The following is a 19,634-nucleotide window of genomic DNA, read 5'->3' as shown; positions in this document are numbered from 1 at the left end:
GCTTGAAAAACAAGTCAGTGTTAATCCTGTCACTGCAGCGTTTTGCAATGCCAGAGCACGCACGTTCCAAGAAGATAAGGTTCCTCTACCTGTGCACAGGAGCCAGCAATAAAATCTTATCTAGGAGAAGGCAGCTTGCCTGAGAAAAGACTGTCAAAAGATTTGTCTTGTTTTATGGGACAAATGCAAGGAAAGAGTATCAGTCCAAATGATACCAAATAAGCCTTTAGGGTTCTGCTTTGTTTTGAAGTGGGGGGGACTTAAAGTGTTTTTCTTAAATTTTGAATGGATTGTAGATTGCAGTGTGAATTTCATTAGCAGAGAAGGAATCAGCCTTCTTTGAAAATGTCTGAGGATATATTTTTGTGGCTTATCTGCTATGGAACTAAATTCATAGGTCAAATTATATTAATTTTAGTCCTGAGGACTGAGTCTTATTTTTAACATCCAAGTATTTACTCTTCAATGGAAATTTCTTTTCCATGTTCCCTAACAGTTCAGATAATTATGGATATGACTACTTGGGCTAGGCCAATTCTAGGTAAAATAGTTTATTTGTACCATTTTAGTGCATATCTGATCATTCCTGAACTGAGTGAAATGGGAAGCAGACGAAGTAGAAGACCATAGAAATCACGGAAAATTATCAGTTTCTTTATTTGCAGCTCACTGGTCTCTTACAGAGGTTAGAGGGAGAAACTCCACTGTTGTGTTGCTTATAGGAGCAAGTTGAATCTTTGGTATCTTATCTCACGTGTTAGCGCAAGAGATGTATCAAAATGGAATTTTACCTAGAAATAAAAGTACAATTTCTCCCATTTCTACATTTCTGGAGCAGACCATTGCAGGAACGGCCACTCATTGGGATGAGCGCTTGCAAGTATGTGCGTTGCAAGTATTACCTGCAATGGTGACCCCGCAACCCCAGGGAATTTAATTTCTGTTTAGAAGTAAGATGAATGTTGAACGCTAACAGGAACATTGTACAAAATGATTTAATCTGCAGGCAACCAGGCCAAACAAATCCATGAATCATTCATAATCATTCATATGCATCTGCATTGCAAAGAGATACAGTCAACTAGGAAGGAAAACATTACAGATGGGGGAGAGGGTGAGACAGGGAGTAAGGTAGATCAGGAAAGTCTGCATGAAATACATGGGGTTTCAACCAGAATTTATCTTGTTGGCTACAGGCCAAGTCCAAAAAATAAGGATTTAGGGCAAAATTTGAGCTGCTAAATCTAAAACAGAGATGGTGAAAAACCCCAGTGAGCTGTGTGTGACCTTGCATCATGCCTAAATTCCCAAGCCACCTCATGTGTTTTTGCGTAAGCTGCTCTGCGGTATAGAGCCTCTCTGTAGGTGCCCAGATCTGCACCAGTTCAGCAGGGCTAAGCAGCTTGGCACTCGCTCTTATCTCAGCTCAATCAGGAGCTAAAACCCACGTGTTACTCCATACAGGTCCCCAGAGTGGCTCAGTTCAAGAGGTGATTTTCAAACCCCTTTAATGGATGCCAGCGGGACTGAGTCTCCACAAATGCAGCTGGGCCTGTTCCCCCTAAACGGACGTTTTTCTGATACACTAGAGCAGGTAAGGCATTCACCCAGGAAGTGGAAGGCCTGAATTCAGGGCCTGTTCTTCGCAGATCAGAGATATCAGCGGTCACACTGATGTCTGGGTGCGTAAGTACTCACCTGAAGCCAGCTTCAAAGCTTGATCACTCACTCTCGACTCACAAGACGTGTTCAGAGCAGGTGTTGAAGCTCTGCCCAAGGACACTCAAATTAGCATTGGCGTGTAATGCTGTGCCATCAGAGGGGCTCAAAGGCAGCAGATGCAGCGTACGTTAAGATGGTGGTATGTACTTCTTCCAAGTCTAGCTAGTTCAGGAACCTCCCACTTTAGCACATTCTACTCTGAAGCAAGCAACAATTTACATCCGTTGTCTAAGCTACTTCACTATGGAAAACTGATTAAAAAAATAGAATTTATTAATTGTTAGCATCCATGTTCCTCTCAGCCTGGCAATAGCTGCTTGGGAGTTCAGATTTGCAGCTCTCAGTTTTGTGGGTATAACCTGTATTGGCTACCAGTCAACTCGCCAGGGAATACTGGAAATTCACTCCGGTGAATACAGATTTGCGAATTACCGCTGGATGGCAATCTTGTGTCACAGAGTGTGTAACTCTCTATGATTTTGTTTGGCTGCAAATGCAGACATCTTTTTAAAGACAAAGAAACAAGTTCACTTCTTATACTGTCATAAATTTGGAGTGGCTTCACGTAAGGCATTCAGTTTAATTTAGAGTTGCACCAGCATAACTGGGAGAAGAATACAAACCAGATGTTGAGAAGCGATAGTTTGGCTATTAATTCTATCGATAAAATTTTGAACAATTTATGAAACTTAAATACAAGGAGCAGGCACAGAGGCTGTGGCCAGGAAAGACCAAGAGCACCCAACTTCAGTTCTTCGGTGTTGTTACGGGCTGCACTAAATTCTAATAACCCACCTTAGTGCTCTGTGACACGCTAGTGTTTTTACCCTTAAGGCTGCTATACCATACTATTCTATAAAGATGCAAGGAAATTGTTCTATGGCTATGGCTGGCTATAAAACAAGAAGCTATCTTGATTCCAAAAGTCAAAATTTGAAATCTTTTTTTTTTACAGTTTCCAGTCTATATATTTAAAATGTTTGGAGAATGCTTTGATCATTTCTATTCCCAAATATTATGCTCTTATTTTGAAATATTTGAAAAATGGCTTAATTATTTTCACACAGAAAAATCATTCTGCAAAAGTCAATATTTTTTTCAGAAGGCATTTAGTTTTTTGATAAGAAATCAATTTTGGACTAAATTTGCATTTTAAAGTGGTACTTATCTCAGCTGTCTAGTGAAATGGAATCATCCACAATAACTCTTTAATAATGATAACACATGTGCCTTAATGTACTGTACATGTGTTATTTATCACTGCAGTGTATGGGAGAATACCAGGAAATTTCTGCAAATACATTTCAACCTTAGAGAAATATCTTCAAGAAATTTGTGCTTCTGCTCCTTTTTTGTTGGTATAAATGGTGACACCTCTCTCCCCGGTAAAGAGCTTCAGTTCTCCCAACTCCAGATCTGTACAGTACTCTCAATATTAGGAACATCTGATAAGTTCAAGAACTCTTTCAGCAAAGTCATCTTATCCACCTTCACTTCCACCAAAACCAACAAGAGAGCTAGTAATCAGTTTAAGCTGAAGCATTTTCTATTTTGGGGCTGGTAGCATATCTCTAGTCTCAGCCAGGGAAGGAAGTGCTTAGAGTGTTTTATCACAGCCAGCTCTTGTGATTTACTTGGCATAACTGGAAGAAGGAAATTGTGTAAATATGGGCTAAAGCTTATTCTTGAAAAATGCACAGTTCCATGGACTTGGGATCTTTAGTGTGTATTTTTGTACACTTCTATGCTGTCACTTCAATCCTCTATTTGTAGCATGAGAATAATATCATGCTAATTCTGTGATGCTTGAGGAAGGGTCAAGCTAAATGTACTAAATTTAGCACACAGTACGTGTGCTTAAATGTACTCAGAGGCAAACCTGGCAGGCTCAGGGTAAGAATGTTTCAGCACACCTTTCCTGCCCTCCCTGGTTTTGGCTTATTCTGAGGGTCATCACGGCACTAGCGTAATTTGGTGACTCTGGGAAGATGCTCTAAATTAAGAATTGGCTGCTATAGCTGAATAACACAGCAACCTAAATCTATTCAGAGAATAGGATGGAAACTACTGTCTTCTCACACTTCTGCCCTTCCATCTTTCCACTTTATGCTGGGACTTACAGCATCCACAGTTGATAGGATGTTCTGCAATTACCCTATAAAGAATCTTTTATGTACTGTTGCCATTTACTGAATAATTGCTGGTTAACAATTTTTAAAATTTATTTTATGCTAATACCCCGGGGTTGTGTTCTTCTTTATGGTTTCTTTGCACTAGCTATTGTAGATACTGGTAGCTGAGAGAGACACTGTTGCGGAGAGCACACAAGCTCTAGGTAGCAGAAGTGGAGAACTGAGATCCAGGGAAATGAAGTGATTTGCCCAAGGTCACATGCTAAGTTTGTGGCAGCATTAATCTACCCAATCTGATTATCTAAGGCATGTAGGCACCAATGCATGTTCTGGTGTATGTATCAGCCACAGGAATGCTAAACTGGAGAAGTTCACTTGGAAAAATAAAAGGGGAAAAAAACAAGAAAGAAAAAAAGCATGCTTTAAGTACTACTTGAAGATTTGCAAGAAATTTCCACTTTCCCATTCTTTGAATACTTTGGAAATACATAAACTCTTGGGATCTGCATTTTAAAATGTTCTTTCAAACTGGAATAACATCTGTTAAACGTAGCCAAGAAACATCTGGTTTTCTGTTCCTGGAACCCTGAGCTGAGGTGGCCGTTTTCCTGTCAGCTATGCCGTGGAGCGAAATTGGTTCAACAGGTCATTCTGTTCTCTCCATTTCTTAGTTCTCAGTTTCCTATTAAAAAGATGGCCAACGATGAGAGTAAGCAGGAGGGGAAAGGAGATTCTGTGTAATGTACGTATTAGCCTATGAAAAAAAAAACAAACATTTAGCTTCAGACTACGTTAGATAACTGGTGAGAGCAGAGCTATGGAGCATTAGAAAGAACACCAGGGATTATATGGAACCGTAAGATTTATTAGCCCCTAAACAGTTTATCTCTCATCAGTGGAGATAACAATCTGATACAAATCCCACTCAAAACACTGAAAATCTCACACTGATGGTCACTGAGCCTTGGTACCTCTCTGGTATCACTGATAGCTGGCCTAGTAGAAGCTGGTCACCAGTACACAGTGTATTCATTGCAAGATTGTCATTAACTATCATCTGAGCAGCTGTAGACAATGCTGTAATTAAAGAGCCAGAAATGGCTGATGCATTGCATACCATCTCTTCAACAGTTGCTCACTCCAGTGGAGTCAAACTGAGGGTAGCTGGGAGAGAGAACCAGAAGAAGAATTCAAAGGCCTCAAGCAGAGAAGACCATAAGCGTGTTGTGTAGGCTTTAGTTCTTACATTCCCAGCTGTCCGTGCTTTGACAATGCATTGGACAAACAAATACTTTCTTGAGAACTGCACGGTTTTTCACCTTCATCTTTTGAGAACAGGACCAAGGCTCATAAAGGAATTTAGATGCTTATGCTCCCCCTGAAATCATCAGGCATGAAAGCATAAATAACATTGAGAGCATGCACCATGATCTGATATTTAATTACCAATGAAAATCTGTATCATTCAATCAGTGGCATGAATGTTAGGAGACCAGTAACGCTGAAGAGGCAGAACCCTCTGTATGCATCCTTACTGAAAAATGGCAGCACCCCTGTTTTTCAGGACCAATCTCAAAAACCACTGGGAAAAGAAATGCTGTGACCTTCTGCCATGAACATTTTGGTGAGGCAGAAAGGCTGTTGGAGTCTTGTTTCTTATACAGATGTAATTTCCCACCACTCATGTGACTTAAAAAGCAAAACTAATCTGGAGGAAGGGTTTCTCCAGTTTTTGCCTTAGATGTGACCTTTCCCTTCCCAGTCCATGAATTTAAAATACTGAGGAAGTGAGTCCTAATCTGAGGAAGAGTTTCCAAAACAGAATTAGAGGGGCAGCACTTTCTGTGGCAGGGCCTTGCGAAGTGCTGATGGTACAAATTAACTAATGGGGGTCAGGTCTGTGCGCGCAGAGGAAACTTGCTAAAGGCAGATAGGGTGCAGGAAGGGAAAAGGGAGTTGTACAGCTCGTAGGCAGTTGCAGGCGGCTTCCTGACACTGTTTACTTGGTGAAACTTTTTGTTTCCTTCAGAGCAGTGTTTGATTTTTTCTTTCACCATCACCAGTGTAAGCCAAACGTCTTTCTCAGTATCGTGTCTGTTTTACATTGCCCAGCATTCACAGTCTGATACTGAAGGGACCGTTCCCTGCTAGTCCGTGATTATCTAAATCCGCGTAGCGGTATGGTCCACCTGTACCCCAACTAGACTACAGTCAAATGTGTGCTTTAAATAAATAAGATCTGGTCTGACTGCAAGGAAAGATTGTGCCATTTTACTTCATGAACAGCAAAAAAAAGTCTGTAATAATACATGTATATGGAAAATGCTGTTGTCAGTGAACAGTTGAGCCAGTTTACGCTGTGTGATGCGTTGATTTGTAGCCTGTTTTGATCAATGCCATCTTCATCTGTTCTCTTCAGCCCCATCTGATGTTTGTATTTGCCACATATACGCTTTGTCCAAAGACAATTAAGTTTGTTGTGTGTTTGGCACATCAGTGTTTGGAATTGCCATCATTTATAGAATAACACCCAGTGGCACAATTCAAAGGACTGACGGTTATTACAGAAAAACCCTGCATGCTGTTTACACAAACATGCTTCTACACTGCTTGAGTTCCAACTTAGTTCCGCTGATTAATCATGAATTTTCTCATATCTGGAGCTTTATGTAGGAACGACAGACATCTAGTGGCTCAATAGAACATAGCAAATGAAGATGTTATGCTTAAAAAGGTACGTTGTTGTGCAAAGTAGACAGTTCAGTGAAAATTAGACTAAATTAAAGACTTTAATTTGACTAAAATTGAAGTGGTTGAAATGCCATTTGAATATATTAAATTACTTTAGTTAAGAGTCAAATAATTTGTGATTAATTTTATTTTTGTGTTTCTATCTTCTTGTGAAAAGGTGAGCTGATTTTGAAACTTACACAGGTTAAAATGTATTTGCTACCTATTTTCAGGAGGACATAACATCCTCTTTCATTAGGAGATGCTGGGGTACAGGATAGATGGATAAGAAAGAGGGACAACTCACACAATACAGCCTTATACATTTCCCCCCCCCCCCAAAGAGTAAGTTTATCTTATGCATGGTAATTCAGGATGTGATTAATTAGACCGAGTGATACCTGAGAACTTACAATGACTAAGAATAACTGTGAAGAGCAGTTAAATGGACACCTTTCATTTCTCTGCAATGTGTTTCCTATTTTAATACTTAAATAATGAGTTTCTTTAACAAGTAACCTACTCTGAGTCATGTTTTCCTCTCTCGTCTTTGTTCTTATCCTAACCAATAACTACATGGCATCCCAATAGCTTTTATTACAAAAGAAGAGATACACATTGTAGAAGCAAAAATATCTGCATCAAATTGTAAGCTGGTTTTGTATTGTGAGCCTGTGTTTGTATTAGGTTTGCAATTCTGTCTTTTTCTAGTCTGTATAGAAAGTCCAGATGGACCCTGTCAGTCTGTTATGCTGCTCAGACCAGGGACAGTGCTTGAGCTCTCCTGGAATAACTAAAATTGAGAGACCAACATCAAGCAGTCAAGGGCTATTACCTCTGAATGTCTCTCACTCCTATCCTAACCTCACAAAACAACTAATTTAATTTATGCAAAGCAAGCTGGAGTATTTTGGCTGGAACGTATGACTAAAGGAGGCAGCCTATATAAAAAGGGAGGCTTCTCTGCAAATGAGAGCAAATCATTGCCAAATATTAAGACAAATAATCTGGAGAGAGCAACAGGAGGCATTCTGTCTCACCTGAGACGCTGATAAAACCTGGAAGCCACAGGAGTGAGATCAGACTGAGAAAAGACAAATCACTTGTTATTTTGCAAAGATGTGCAACTCAGAAGGTTTTTTTTTAAGGGTAACAAGTGATGATAAGAAAATCCTTTGCTAAATAAGTGGATTTTATCTTCCTTTTTCCCTCTGAACAGGCTAAATTAGAAGCTTGTAGGCCTTGGTGAAACTAAGAAAACCATGACTGAGCAAGCAAAGGGTTCTCCCATTCTGACACACCAGTTCCAGGTCCACATCCTTTGCTAAGGTTCAGAGAGGGATTCTCAGCCTACGTATGTGCCATTAAAATGATAAAGGAACAGTTATTTAAACACTGCTCAGATTGCATCAGGTGCTCGGGACACAAAGATTGAGTTTGGTGGTTCAGGCTGATGTTTGGGGGGTTGAATTTACAGAGCTTATTGTTTTATCAAGGTACACTAGAAGCAGGGACTTATATTGACATGTGAATATTAATGAGTAGTGAACACACTGAGTATATGATAGCCCTTGGATCATTAAGATTAATTAAAGTATTTCTTCAGGGGTGTTAGCAGCCTTTATTTATGTGATAGCATTTGCAGGTTTTAAACTCTTGAAGTTCTAGATGTACCAGCATGCACAAATTTCTATTGTTGACGTCCCATTTACCTCCAGATTTCTTTCAACTGTAGTTCACTGTAGAGACAAGTTACAGCGAGGAGAGCTTTCAAAGGATTTTTCTATCTGGACCTCTTGTGAAGGCTATATTTAGGATGTGAACACAGAGATATCAAAACCCTATTCCTGACAACATTCAAACTGCATTTACCAGTATTAGGCAAAAATTAACTGAATTTACTTTAGTTGGCGAAAAATCAAGTCTGTATTTCAGACACTTCTGGGAAAGAATGGCAAAGCCAAGGTACACCTGACCGTATGAAGGACCTTGGTACAAGCGTGATCAGCTACCAGAATGAAGAAAAAGAAGTGGGCTGGCATTTTAACCAATGTTTATTGGATGAGAAGGTAATGACTTCTTAAATCTCTACTTACCTTTGCTACTACAAGGTTCTGGTTACTGCATTGCCACTTTACTGATTAACAGGGCAGTGCAAAATGAATCTAAAGTTACATGAGCTTTAAACTGAATAATATCCCTTGTGAGAAGATCTAAGAAAAATTAGCAGTCTTGTACTGACCCAAGATTAGGTGAAAAGAGCATGTGTTGAGGAAAGACTGGAGTATGCCTTGTAGAGATCGTGAGCAGAAAGGGTAAATGGGAGAGCTGACACTCAGCACCTGACATCCGTCAAGCGTAAGGTCTGTTGCAATGCTGGAAATCAGCCTAGGACTCCTCTGCTCTTACTTCTGTTGATGTTGGAGTGCCAACAGCAAAAAAGCTATGACTACTCAACTCAGGCTTCCACTCCCACTGCCCTGGTGCTTTGCCCCTGGCCTTATGTAGGGATGGGTACATATTTACTAACTAGTACAGGCAGACACAAATTTCCATTGACTAATCTTCCTCTGGCAAGGTGAGTCATCATATAGAAAAGGTTGTTTGTACTTGTTCTCTGTTCAGATTATAGTCCAGTCAGAGCTCCAAAAAAGGCCAGGCCAGTAGCTTCAACATCTATGACCGTCTCTTTTCTCCCTTAGTAACAGAGGGAAATTTGGAGAGATGTCTGTAGCTACAAGCTTTCTGCAGCGAAAGATCTTCCTTGGAAATTACTTTGAAAGAAGCTGGCAAGGATCCTGGTAAGAACTTAGCCTTTTCTGTCCGTGTTTCTCTATCTGTCAAAACAAGACATAATCCTTCCCTACTTCACAGTGGTGTTGTGAGGACTCATCAGTTAACATGCCTACATCACTAAATGTGATTTCCTATTCTAAATCACCTAGACTTTAGTTCTTAGGAACACAAGCTCATCTCACCCTTCTTAAAGATCTTTTCCGTCTTTTCACACATCCGTATTCCTCTCTGTTTTCTGCTACTGCAAAACGCCGTTGCTGCTAGTGTTGCTCTTGGACACCTGAGAGCAATTTTAACAGTCACACTGAATTTGACTGAGCAATTAAATAATCAGCAGAGGAAAATAATTCTTCTCCAATTTCTGTTTTTCCTTTTTATTAGTATTGGAAAACTATACCTCATAGTGCTCACTACTAAAATTTCTCATCACTGCTCCAACTGCTTGGTATTGTCATGAAGAACAATCTCTGCATATATTTATAAAGCATCTTTCAGTTCAGAGATGTCTGAGAGAATTAATTGTGATTGAAACTGGAGCTATCTATAAACAAACTCCAGTATAAATATCATGTGTTGTCTATGTTTGCATGCTGCACAACCTGTACCTCTTTCTACAAAAAGGCAACTTTCTTTGGAACAGAACAGTAGCAGCCCAAAATACCTGCACTGTCTTAAATGTGAAGAATTCCAACTGAAATAGCACAGGGAACCTAAGCAAGCAAAATGATCTGCAAGCTCCTGTAATCAACTTCATGCCAGAACTGGCAAGATATTTTTAGCTATGGCACACTGTTGAAGATTTATTTAGGGATGCAAGAGGTACCCAAATCTGGAGGTGGTGACCATTTTAGTTATAGTCCTGCTGCCTTCTCATCATCCAAGTTATCCTCCCACACACAATCCTGTCTGACCTGTGAAACAGCCCTTTCTTTTCTCCCTCCCTGTCACGATCCCTTTTACTCCTGCTCACCACTCTCTCTCTCCTACTGCCTTCTATAAAACAAAAATCTTATATTTTCTTCATTTCCCTATATTATAGTTCCCTCCTACCTCTTTCCCAAGCTCCAAACTACCTTCCCAGACAGGTTTACTACCAGATGCTGTAGTATGTTAATGTGAGGAAACATCTCAGCTTTATATATGCACAGAGGAATGTGAGTTAGCCTTTATATGGATTTCACAGTCAGGGTGGTCAAACCCTTAAACAGGCTGCCCAGTGAGACTGGAATGTCTGCCCTTGGAGATATTCAACCTGGACCAGGCCAGGCACTAAGCAACCTGACCTAACTTTGAAGATAGCCCTCTTTTGAGGGATCATAAAAGGATCATATTCTCTCCAGTGATGCCTTCTAATCAAAATTATTTAATGATGCCATAATTCTAACTAAATCTTGAAGTAAAATAGAAAGAGGAAGCAACACACAAGAATTTAAGAGAAAAATGGTTTTCTGGCAAGAAGAAAAATGAATGCAACAAAACAAACCAGAGCTGTGCACAATTAGTCTGCTTTTCATCTTGCTTGCACTGAAGTAATTCAGGATGAAGTCAGATGGATGTTAAAATCAGTAGAAAACCAGAAAGAGAATCATCACCAACATGCCTGTGGTTTGTCTAGGCTTGCTTCATCTGTCTGGACTCAAGACTTGGTTACTAGTGTGTGTGTTGTCTTCAGAATATCCTCAGTTGGAATATTCCAAGGTACCATCTGTTTTATTTCCTGCAGATCGAGATTAGGAGCACGATGCAGGCAGTACCCCACCTCCTCAGAGCTTGGGCTGAGCAATGACCCAAGCGCTGCAAGCCAGATGTGGGCTGTAAAGTAACCTTGTCGGGGGCTAGAGAGGAGCAGGAACAGACCAGAGGTACCCCTGCTCCCTTCATTGCAAGTGGTGGTTCCAGCTACCTCATGCTCTGAACATTTAAGAGTATGGTTTGCATTCCAGTGTGTGAATACGTGAAACGTCGAAATCAAACCCAGAGCTGTGATAATGCTATGCTGTTGTGGGACATCTTCTCAAATCCAGGTGGTCACCTATATAGGTTTTACAGTACTACTAAAAATCAAGGTGAAAGCATAGAAATAGAATCTTAAATGTAAACTGTACCCCAGTTTTTGAGAAGGGACTTCCCCTTCTACAAAAGTGATTGCATTAGTGATCTTAACTCACAGCCCTCAACCTCAAAAACAATTTATGTTTGCCCAGTTTAAGATGTCACTACCCTTTCCTACACAGAACAACTAAGGATGATAGATGATTCAGAAGTACAAGTAATTAAAAAATCCCTAGAATCTTTATGAAGAAAATGGTTCTGTGTTCCAGTTTATTTTACTACTACTACTGGTTTATTTAGAGGACACATCACCACTGGATAAACAAACATTGATAATGCCACTGTCTATTTAATAAATATTGTATTACAAAGTATTGTTCTTCCACTATCCTCTTAAATAGAACAGGTTCCTGAAACTGAAAGTCCAGTAACAAAGGGCACAAATAGAACAAGAAATCTGGCAACAAAATATTTCTATTTAAACAACGGAGCTGTAAGAGCAACACCCTGTTGTACAGCTCAGTAGAAGGGTGCTGACAAATACTGAAATATAAAATGTCCAATCTATAAAGTGCTTTAATGTGATAAAGTACCCGCAAATCCAAGCCATTACACCAAAAGCCAATACTGGAGCTTGAAAATTACAGTAAACTACAATATGTCACTCATGGGTGGCCTTAATGCTGAATCTGGGATGAATTACATGAAAAAAATCACAGGAAATTTTTAACACAAAAAAAAAGAAATCTGAAAGGCAAGCACAATGACCGCCACAACAGAGTTTAGCAATTCCAAACACAACATAAAAATGTTGTGTGCTTGAAGGCTGTGCTAAATTTTCCTCGGAGAGTGTTTTATGGGATTGTAACAGAAAGAAAAATATCCTGACAACTTGAGAGAAAAAATGGGTAACTTATTAGACCAATTGATAAAACTGGAAAGAACAGACAAGCTTCCAGGCACGCAGGTGCTTCTTTGGAACTGAACTAGAAACAGCAAACTTCAAAGCTAAAGCCAGGTTAAGAACAATTGTGCTGAGTTAGGACATCTGCTTTGCTTCAAACATTTATTAATTTTTTTAAAGGCTGTAAATGATGACCTGGGAAATAAATTTATAATAATATAGCCCTGTAAATGGATTATTATTTCCAAAGCAGGCTTGCAATTATAAAGGGATCTAATGAGTAAAACTTACTCCAGCATATCTGCACAAAATCACATTGACTTTCCGTGAGATTTACAAGCCTGCTTGCTTACATTGCTTTAGAAAATACTAATTGGATTCCTAAGTCACTTAGGTGCTTTAGAAGATTTTACTTTCACTGAAAAAGGCAATAAACAAGTCAGGGTGCTGCCAAGGAGTGGATACACGTGGGTCCTTGTTGCTTACGCAAACCCAACGGTGGCTGCAGAGCCAGCTCTGCTGGGGACGAGTGTATTTTCCTGCACAGAGCCGGTGACAAGCTCAAAGCTTAAAATCTGACATAATCACAGACAACAGGCACTAGGCAACACTAACCAATGCTCTGAGGTGGCTCAGCTGTTACACATCTCTTAGGCTAGTCCTAGTAATAATGTAAATATTGTTTTCTAAGTTTGTCATTTGTATTTATTGAAACTTTTCACTGGAGAGGGTAGGGGAGGTGAAGCAGAAAAGCAATTTTCTGTTATTTGCTATTAAGGAATTTTTAAACTGTTACTTTTTCAATCATCTACAACAGTTTCCTTGTTTTTACAATGAGCACATGATATCATATCCTGAGCCCTTCCCTTTCTTGCAGCTTTCTGAGGCACTAGGAGGTGCCCGGCTACAGTCGTCGCGTGAATTGGTCTGTAATACTGCAGTGGAGCTGCTTCTGTCATCGTCCGCCCGCCTCCCTCATTCATACTCCTTAAGAAACTGCTGCTCTGGGACAAACAACCCTTTAAGCACAGTGAGTATCAGCTAAGAAAGCAAACCATCTATCTACCTTGTAAAGTTGCTTTGGAGAAAGATCACTTCTCTATATATTTTCACGTGTGCGCAGTTAGGGACACAAACACAAGGGAAAGGAGAACTCGCTGGCATTTTCCATCACGGAAGGGAGAAGCGAAAGGAGATTCCTGGCCCAGCTGGCATGAGAAAAGGGACAGTAGCAACGCGGGAGGCTCTCAGGGTGCAGAGGCTGGATTAAAGGTGTGGGCTAGGTGTAGGAAAGGGCCAAGGTACGCGCACTCTGCAAGGGATCATACCATCACACCCATTCACTGCAGACAGACAGGAAAAAAGAGCTGCTAAAATATATACGCAAGTGTGCCTGAGCACATGGCATCGTATTAATGCTGGATGACGAGCATCTCTTGTTTATTCTTAATCTTGCTTGATTTAATGAATGCGGTAGTGCTAGCTAGTAATAAGCACAATAAAAGGAGGATAAAAGAACTAGTTTTATGCACTAATCTCCACTCATCCCTAAAACATACAGGCCAAGTAAACATTAACAGTGAGTCATTGATTCTTTTTAGTATAACTCCATAACCCGTGGTGGTGGTGGTGTTACTTTTGCACTTCTCCACCTTGGTCTTTAGCTCTGAAAGTCAGAGCTAATGGCTCTGCCATTCTTGGTGGAGGGCCTAAGGTTTTGTCTAGATGTCTCTGCAATGCTAATTTAGTAGCAACTTGTTAAATATATCAATAATATATCTATAGTTACATTTATAGTGTATGAATAATTTAGTATGATCCAGAATTTGCAGTGTAAAAAACGTTACAATGAAGGTAAATAATCGGCTTGCAGTTATATCTACCAAATGATATTGCAGAAGTTATTTATTAATCTAGAAAGTTGCTTTTAAAAGGATAGAAAATCTGAATTTTCCTGTGCATGTTGCCCTGGTAGAGTACCAAACACTAACTTCATTCCAAAGTTGTTAAATACTTATGACCACGCTTTACATAAAGGCCTCACTCTGTTTTGAATGGAACCAACAGAAAGCAGAAGTTATATTTTTATGACTATTGAAGATAGCAATAACTGGCTTCAGAAAAGTGCAAATAAGTTTTGTTCTTTCCCCAAATGGTCTTTGGTGAGGCAAGCAACTGTACAGGAAACACATAACCTTTGAATGTGTCATTGATCACACTGTCCATTGTTTCTTTGCTCACTGTGGTTTCGATCAGCTCATTCGTAGGGTCACAGCACAATGTCAGTCAAAATCATTGCATTTTGTTATCTGCTAAACCGCATTGTGATGTAAAAACTCCTCTTCCCTTAAAAGCTGCTGGGCCCTCTTCTGTTGCTGATGTAGTTAATTTTATGACAGAACAAACCTTCCATTTTCTACAATGTAGTTATTATAAGAGTAGAAGGATGCTAAAGATGTACGGTGTGCTGCTCGGTCTGGCCTCAGCAGCATCAAGATCGCTGTACTAGAGGTGATCATCAACCCACCTACTCCAGGGCCCTGCCTCTGACAGCGACCTGTACTGGGTGCTTCTGGTACAGGTCTGAGTCAGTCCGGAGTGATCAGCTGCTGAATAGGCTTCATGGGAGATTTTTTTTAAATGCCCATCAGCTGTTAGTTGACTTGTACTGTGCAACATGAGGGTTTTTTAAATCTTTCCTTTCATAAAATGTCACAGTGGATATTCACATTTCCATATAAATGTTTGTTTCTTGATTTCACTGAGATCTTGGTTCCAATGATGTTGTGTGGCAATAAGTTCAGTAAAAAAATGTGGGATTTTAAAGAAACATTATTATTTCCTTTCTCCAGATTTAAATCTGCTGCCTTTCACTTCCATTAGATGTAAACTTGCTTATACATCTTAGGAGAGAAAAACTCACCTAGTCTTTTAATTGTGTGCTCTACTGAAGAATAACAATTTATTTTTATTCTTAGTTCTAGTTTGGTCTGTCTAGTTTGTGGCTATGCTTATTTTCAACTTATAAACTCTTTTCAAGAGCTTCACCCACAGTTTTTCCTGTAGTTAATTATTTTGTTGTCATGCTTAAAAAATTCAAAGATGAAAGAGATGTGAGTTTCCTTTATAGAAACCACCCAGCTCTGTTCTTGTATCCTGTTTATGTATGTGTTTAATAATAACTTTTCCACCACCCTACATCCAAGAAATGTTAGGTGTGCAGCATTAATTAATTAATCTCATAAAGAACTTGCGAGGTAGGTTCCCTCATTTTACAGGTGAGACAGAGAGTGAGACAGTTAAATTAAGTGACTTGCTTAATATCACTCAGTGAGTCAGTGCTAACGCTGAAAATAGAGTTTGTGTCTTCTGGTTTCTTGTCCTGTATTTTAATCATCAAACCAGATTTAACTCTAAAGTTGAACGAACTCCTTAAATGATTAAAATAATTGTTCTCAATTTCACATTGGAGTATTATGTTTTAATCACATAAGCAGCTGAAATACTTGCAAGTTTTCCTTGCTTAGGACTTTTTTAGTCTTTCTTGTTCACATATTGCTTCAGATATCAGCTGAATATGTTTTGTTTAAAATAATCCTGAACTCTAAAAATACACTCAAGCAGACCTCCACAAAAAAAAAAAAAAGAAGGAACACACTTAAAACTCACAGCAATCTCTTTGCTGTCAATGTAGTAACGTTCTTATTCATACTGCCAGCAGCAGTTCCCCTTAATAGTACCCACAGCTTTAATTAATGGAACATAGTTATTGCCCCACAGAAAGCAAAAGATAGACTGCTGGTTATGCTGTCATGACTAGATGAAAATGTAGCCTGAAGCACAAAAGAGCAATTGCATCTTAAGAAATATCTGCTTCGCAGTGCAGTTCTGAACTGTACGCTGTGTCATCTCTGAATAGGCTGGTACATACAGAGGTGTGATCCCTGAAAACATGTTTAAATGATTAGTACCTGTGTTCAGGGTAATGATGTGCTCCAGCAGCTTTATAGCTTTACTGAGGATGGTCCATGTATTTGTTCATGCTGACAGGACATATATAAATTTTTCCAATCTTCACTATCTTTCCTATTCGATATTGTTCTTCGGTATAGGAAAGAGTAAATGGCCCAAAAAAATATGTATGTAGGCATAAGATAGAAAGAGGCTTAGGAGAGGGAACGAAGAAATAATATTACCATAGCTTGCTCCCTATTAAACCTGGATATAGACACATATAGCTGTCTGTTACACAGCCTTACACGATGCTTTGTATCATGTAGTATTTTTGGTGTGTGTGAGACAAGCAGCACAAGGCTGTGGTCACCTCCAAGATTTTTATGAAGACTTTGCCATATGTAAGGAATAGGGCATTGCTGTGTAAGCAGCCTTCCAACTTAACTGCAATTTAACAACAAAATACCATAAAAATTCAACTGCTTCATTGCTGAATGCAAATAAAGTTCCTAGGTGGTAAAATCAGTCAGTAAGCACTGACTGGCATGCTGTATTTATGGACACAAAAGTAATTTAACATGTTGTACTTGTAAAGAAGAGAATCACATCTTACCTACTGAATTGGAGGCTAGACAGAAGGTTCCAGGTAACAAGCCAAGGAAAGATGTTCCAAGAAGGCCATTCTGTTTCTGTTTTCCATGGTAAACACTTCTAATTTACCATGCTGTTTTCCTCTTGAGTTTATCTTCTCTTTAAAATGTTAACTTATGAGCATATTTTACACTTTGCAACTAGGGCTCTGTCATCAAGGATCAGCTGCCCAGTACTGGTCAGAGTACTGCTCCAGGTTCTCTTTCACTTGCTGTTACAGACTAAGGTGCTTTTCTCACAGACTTCAGAAAATGGCCTGATGCCAAGTGATGAACAGTTTGCAAGACAGCACTGTGTCTGCACCCATCTATCAGGGCTCAGAGATGCTGCCTTTCAAATGGGTTTTCAAAAACCAGGCAGGAATTGTCCAGTATAAAGTCGACAAAGACGACACTTCTGTGACTTTTAGAGACTTTGAAACCAATGAAAAAGCAATGCAAATAACTGAAAATATTTCTGTGGCACTTCATTCATTTCTCCTTTTATCCATAGTTCCTATTATTAACCCATCAAATGTACTGCTAATAACATTTGAGAAACTGAAAACTTTAATCAAGTATTAGGTAATATTTGTGAAAAACAGGGTTTGAAATTATGTGCCTAGGTGTTCTCTTCCAGGTTGGGAATAGAAAGATTTTGTGATCCGTGTGTCTGATCAAAACTAACCAAACCAGTAGAAACAAAATACATGCATCTATAGCTCATGGGCAGAGAATCCTTTTCAGCAACCATTCAGCTAATAGGTATGAAGAATGAGTCAGCTTGAGAAAATCAGAAATAGTTTGGGATACTCTGAATGAGAATGGAGGATGCATAATACAGTACTGCATTTGAGAAGAGCTCTGACAAAATATGGGCCTTGAATTTTGGATCTAGAGAGTATACTTGCTTCATCTATTACTGAGAATAGAAAACAAGCCAGCCTTTATAATTAAGTAGACATCATGCAATTTTACATAATTAACTTTAAGATCCTACTTTCAGCAAAAACCTCAATGTGTCCTGCCTACCTTAGTAATCCCAGTACTAGTCACTGCTTTTTAATAGGTTTGTCGCAGCCTTGTCGTGTTGATTCAGCACAGAAAGAAAACATTTTAGGAATGTCAGTTCTTCAAGCAGTGGGGATTATGGGCATGGTAACAGTACATGTTTGTGAAAGGTAGATGCTGTCTGTCTTCATTCTCCGTGCAACAGTGAGAAGGAAACCAAGGTACAGTGGTACTCCGAAGAGTTAATATAACAAATATATTATTATTATGTAGATTTGATTCACAGAACTGAGAAAGCACTTGTAGTAATATGTTGCTTATACATTAAAGACAAAATGAAATGGAAAAGAAACTGAAAAGAAATGCATCATGAGGGAGCTGGCCAATTTAGTTCCATTATGCAAGCACAGTGAAAGGTACAAAGGTAAGGAATGCCACAAGTAACAGAAAAATCCAATATCAGTTACCTTAAATTATATCAATTATAAAAGGTGGAGTTAGCAATGCAGACAAGGTACATTTTTTCCAACATTCCTTATTATGTGGTAATCATGGCACTGTAAATACCCAAAAATCTTGGATCATGCAACTTGCAAAATACCACTAGACTGTTTCTTGCTGGAACTAGGTACCGCAAGGCAAGTACAAGCTGAAACTGTAAATATGGGGAAGGACCTCTCTGTTCAATAAAACAAGCAGTTTCTGCTGAAACTAGTTTTGCTTGAGGACTAATTTGTGGTTCCAAATGTCTTTCAGTGCTGACAGCTGAAGAAGGTAGCTCTGGGCCAGACTGTAATGTTCACTCCTTGCTCTAATGGGCGGATGTGTTTAATTAACCTTTGTTTCTGCAGAAGCAGACATTCTGGCAAGCTGCAGGAATGCTAAAGTAGGGAAATCTAAACAGCAGTGAACCTAGGCACATTCTATACATGTAGTACTAAGGTAAAGAATGTTAATGTAGACAAATACTGTTTCCTAGGAGACAGGTTTGTATAAGTAACTTCTGTAAAAGAAACTTAACATGGTTCCCCCTGTAGAGCTCCCCTCCATTAATTTCACATTACCCAGCTATGGTTCTGTGCCCTTGGGACTCTTGTCTCTCATATCTGGTTAAAAGACTGGGCACAGTTCTTCAACTGAGGGTCACAAAAGCACATGTTCAAGGTGGAAATATTCTGCTTAGTATCTCTTAGATAGAGTTAGACCTGACAGCCTTGCTGCCTGTTCCATGTCCAGCACTGACTTCTCCAGATAACACAGCTTAGACAGACCCTTCCCAGAGCTTCCTGTAAAGTGCAGATCTTCAGGTTTATAGCTAATTCTTCAGAAGGCATATGGCAAGTCTAATGCAAAGCAGATATCCTTTGCATAAAGGTGCTGAAGGCATTTTCACTTGAAAAACTAAAGCACTGTAGATTACAACTCATACAAATACAGCAAACTCCCTGGCCACAATGTCCCTTGGCCCTAATCTTTTACTAAAAAATCACCAACTTTGCATGAGTGTTTTGAAAGCATTCAAATCAGAGCTTATCCTCTCTGACCTTGATCAGCTCCACTGCCACAATAGCATCATTGTTTCCCGTCTCCTCCCTTTAGTAAGCAGCACCCTCCATTCCACTCACTTCCTTTCTGGCCCAAACCTTTCCATCTGAGAGACTTTTTAAAGCTCTGCTTTGTCATCTAGTTTTGCCACTACTGTGA

The sequence above is a fragment of the Chlamydotis macqueenii genome, chromosome 6 (assembly GCF_036417535.1).
Source record: "Chlamydotis macqueenii isolate bChlMac1 chromosome 6, bChlMac1.mat, whole genome shotgun sequence".
In the NCBI taxonomy this organism is placed as follows: Eukaryota; Metazoa; Chordata; class Aves; order Otidiformes; family Otididae; genus Chlamydotis; species Chlamydotis macqueenii.
This window is presented reverse-complemented; position numbering follows the sequence as displayed.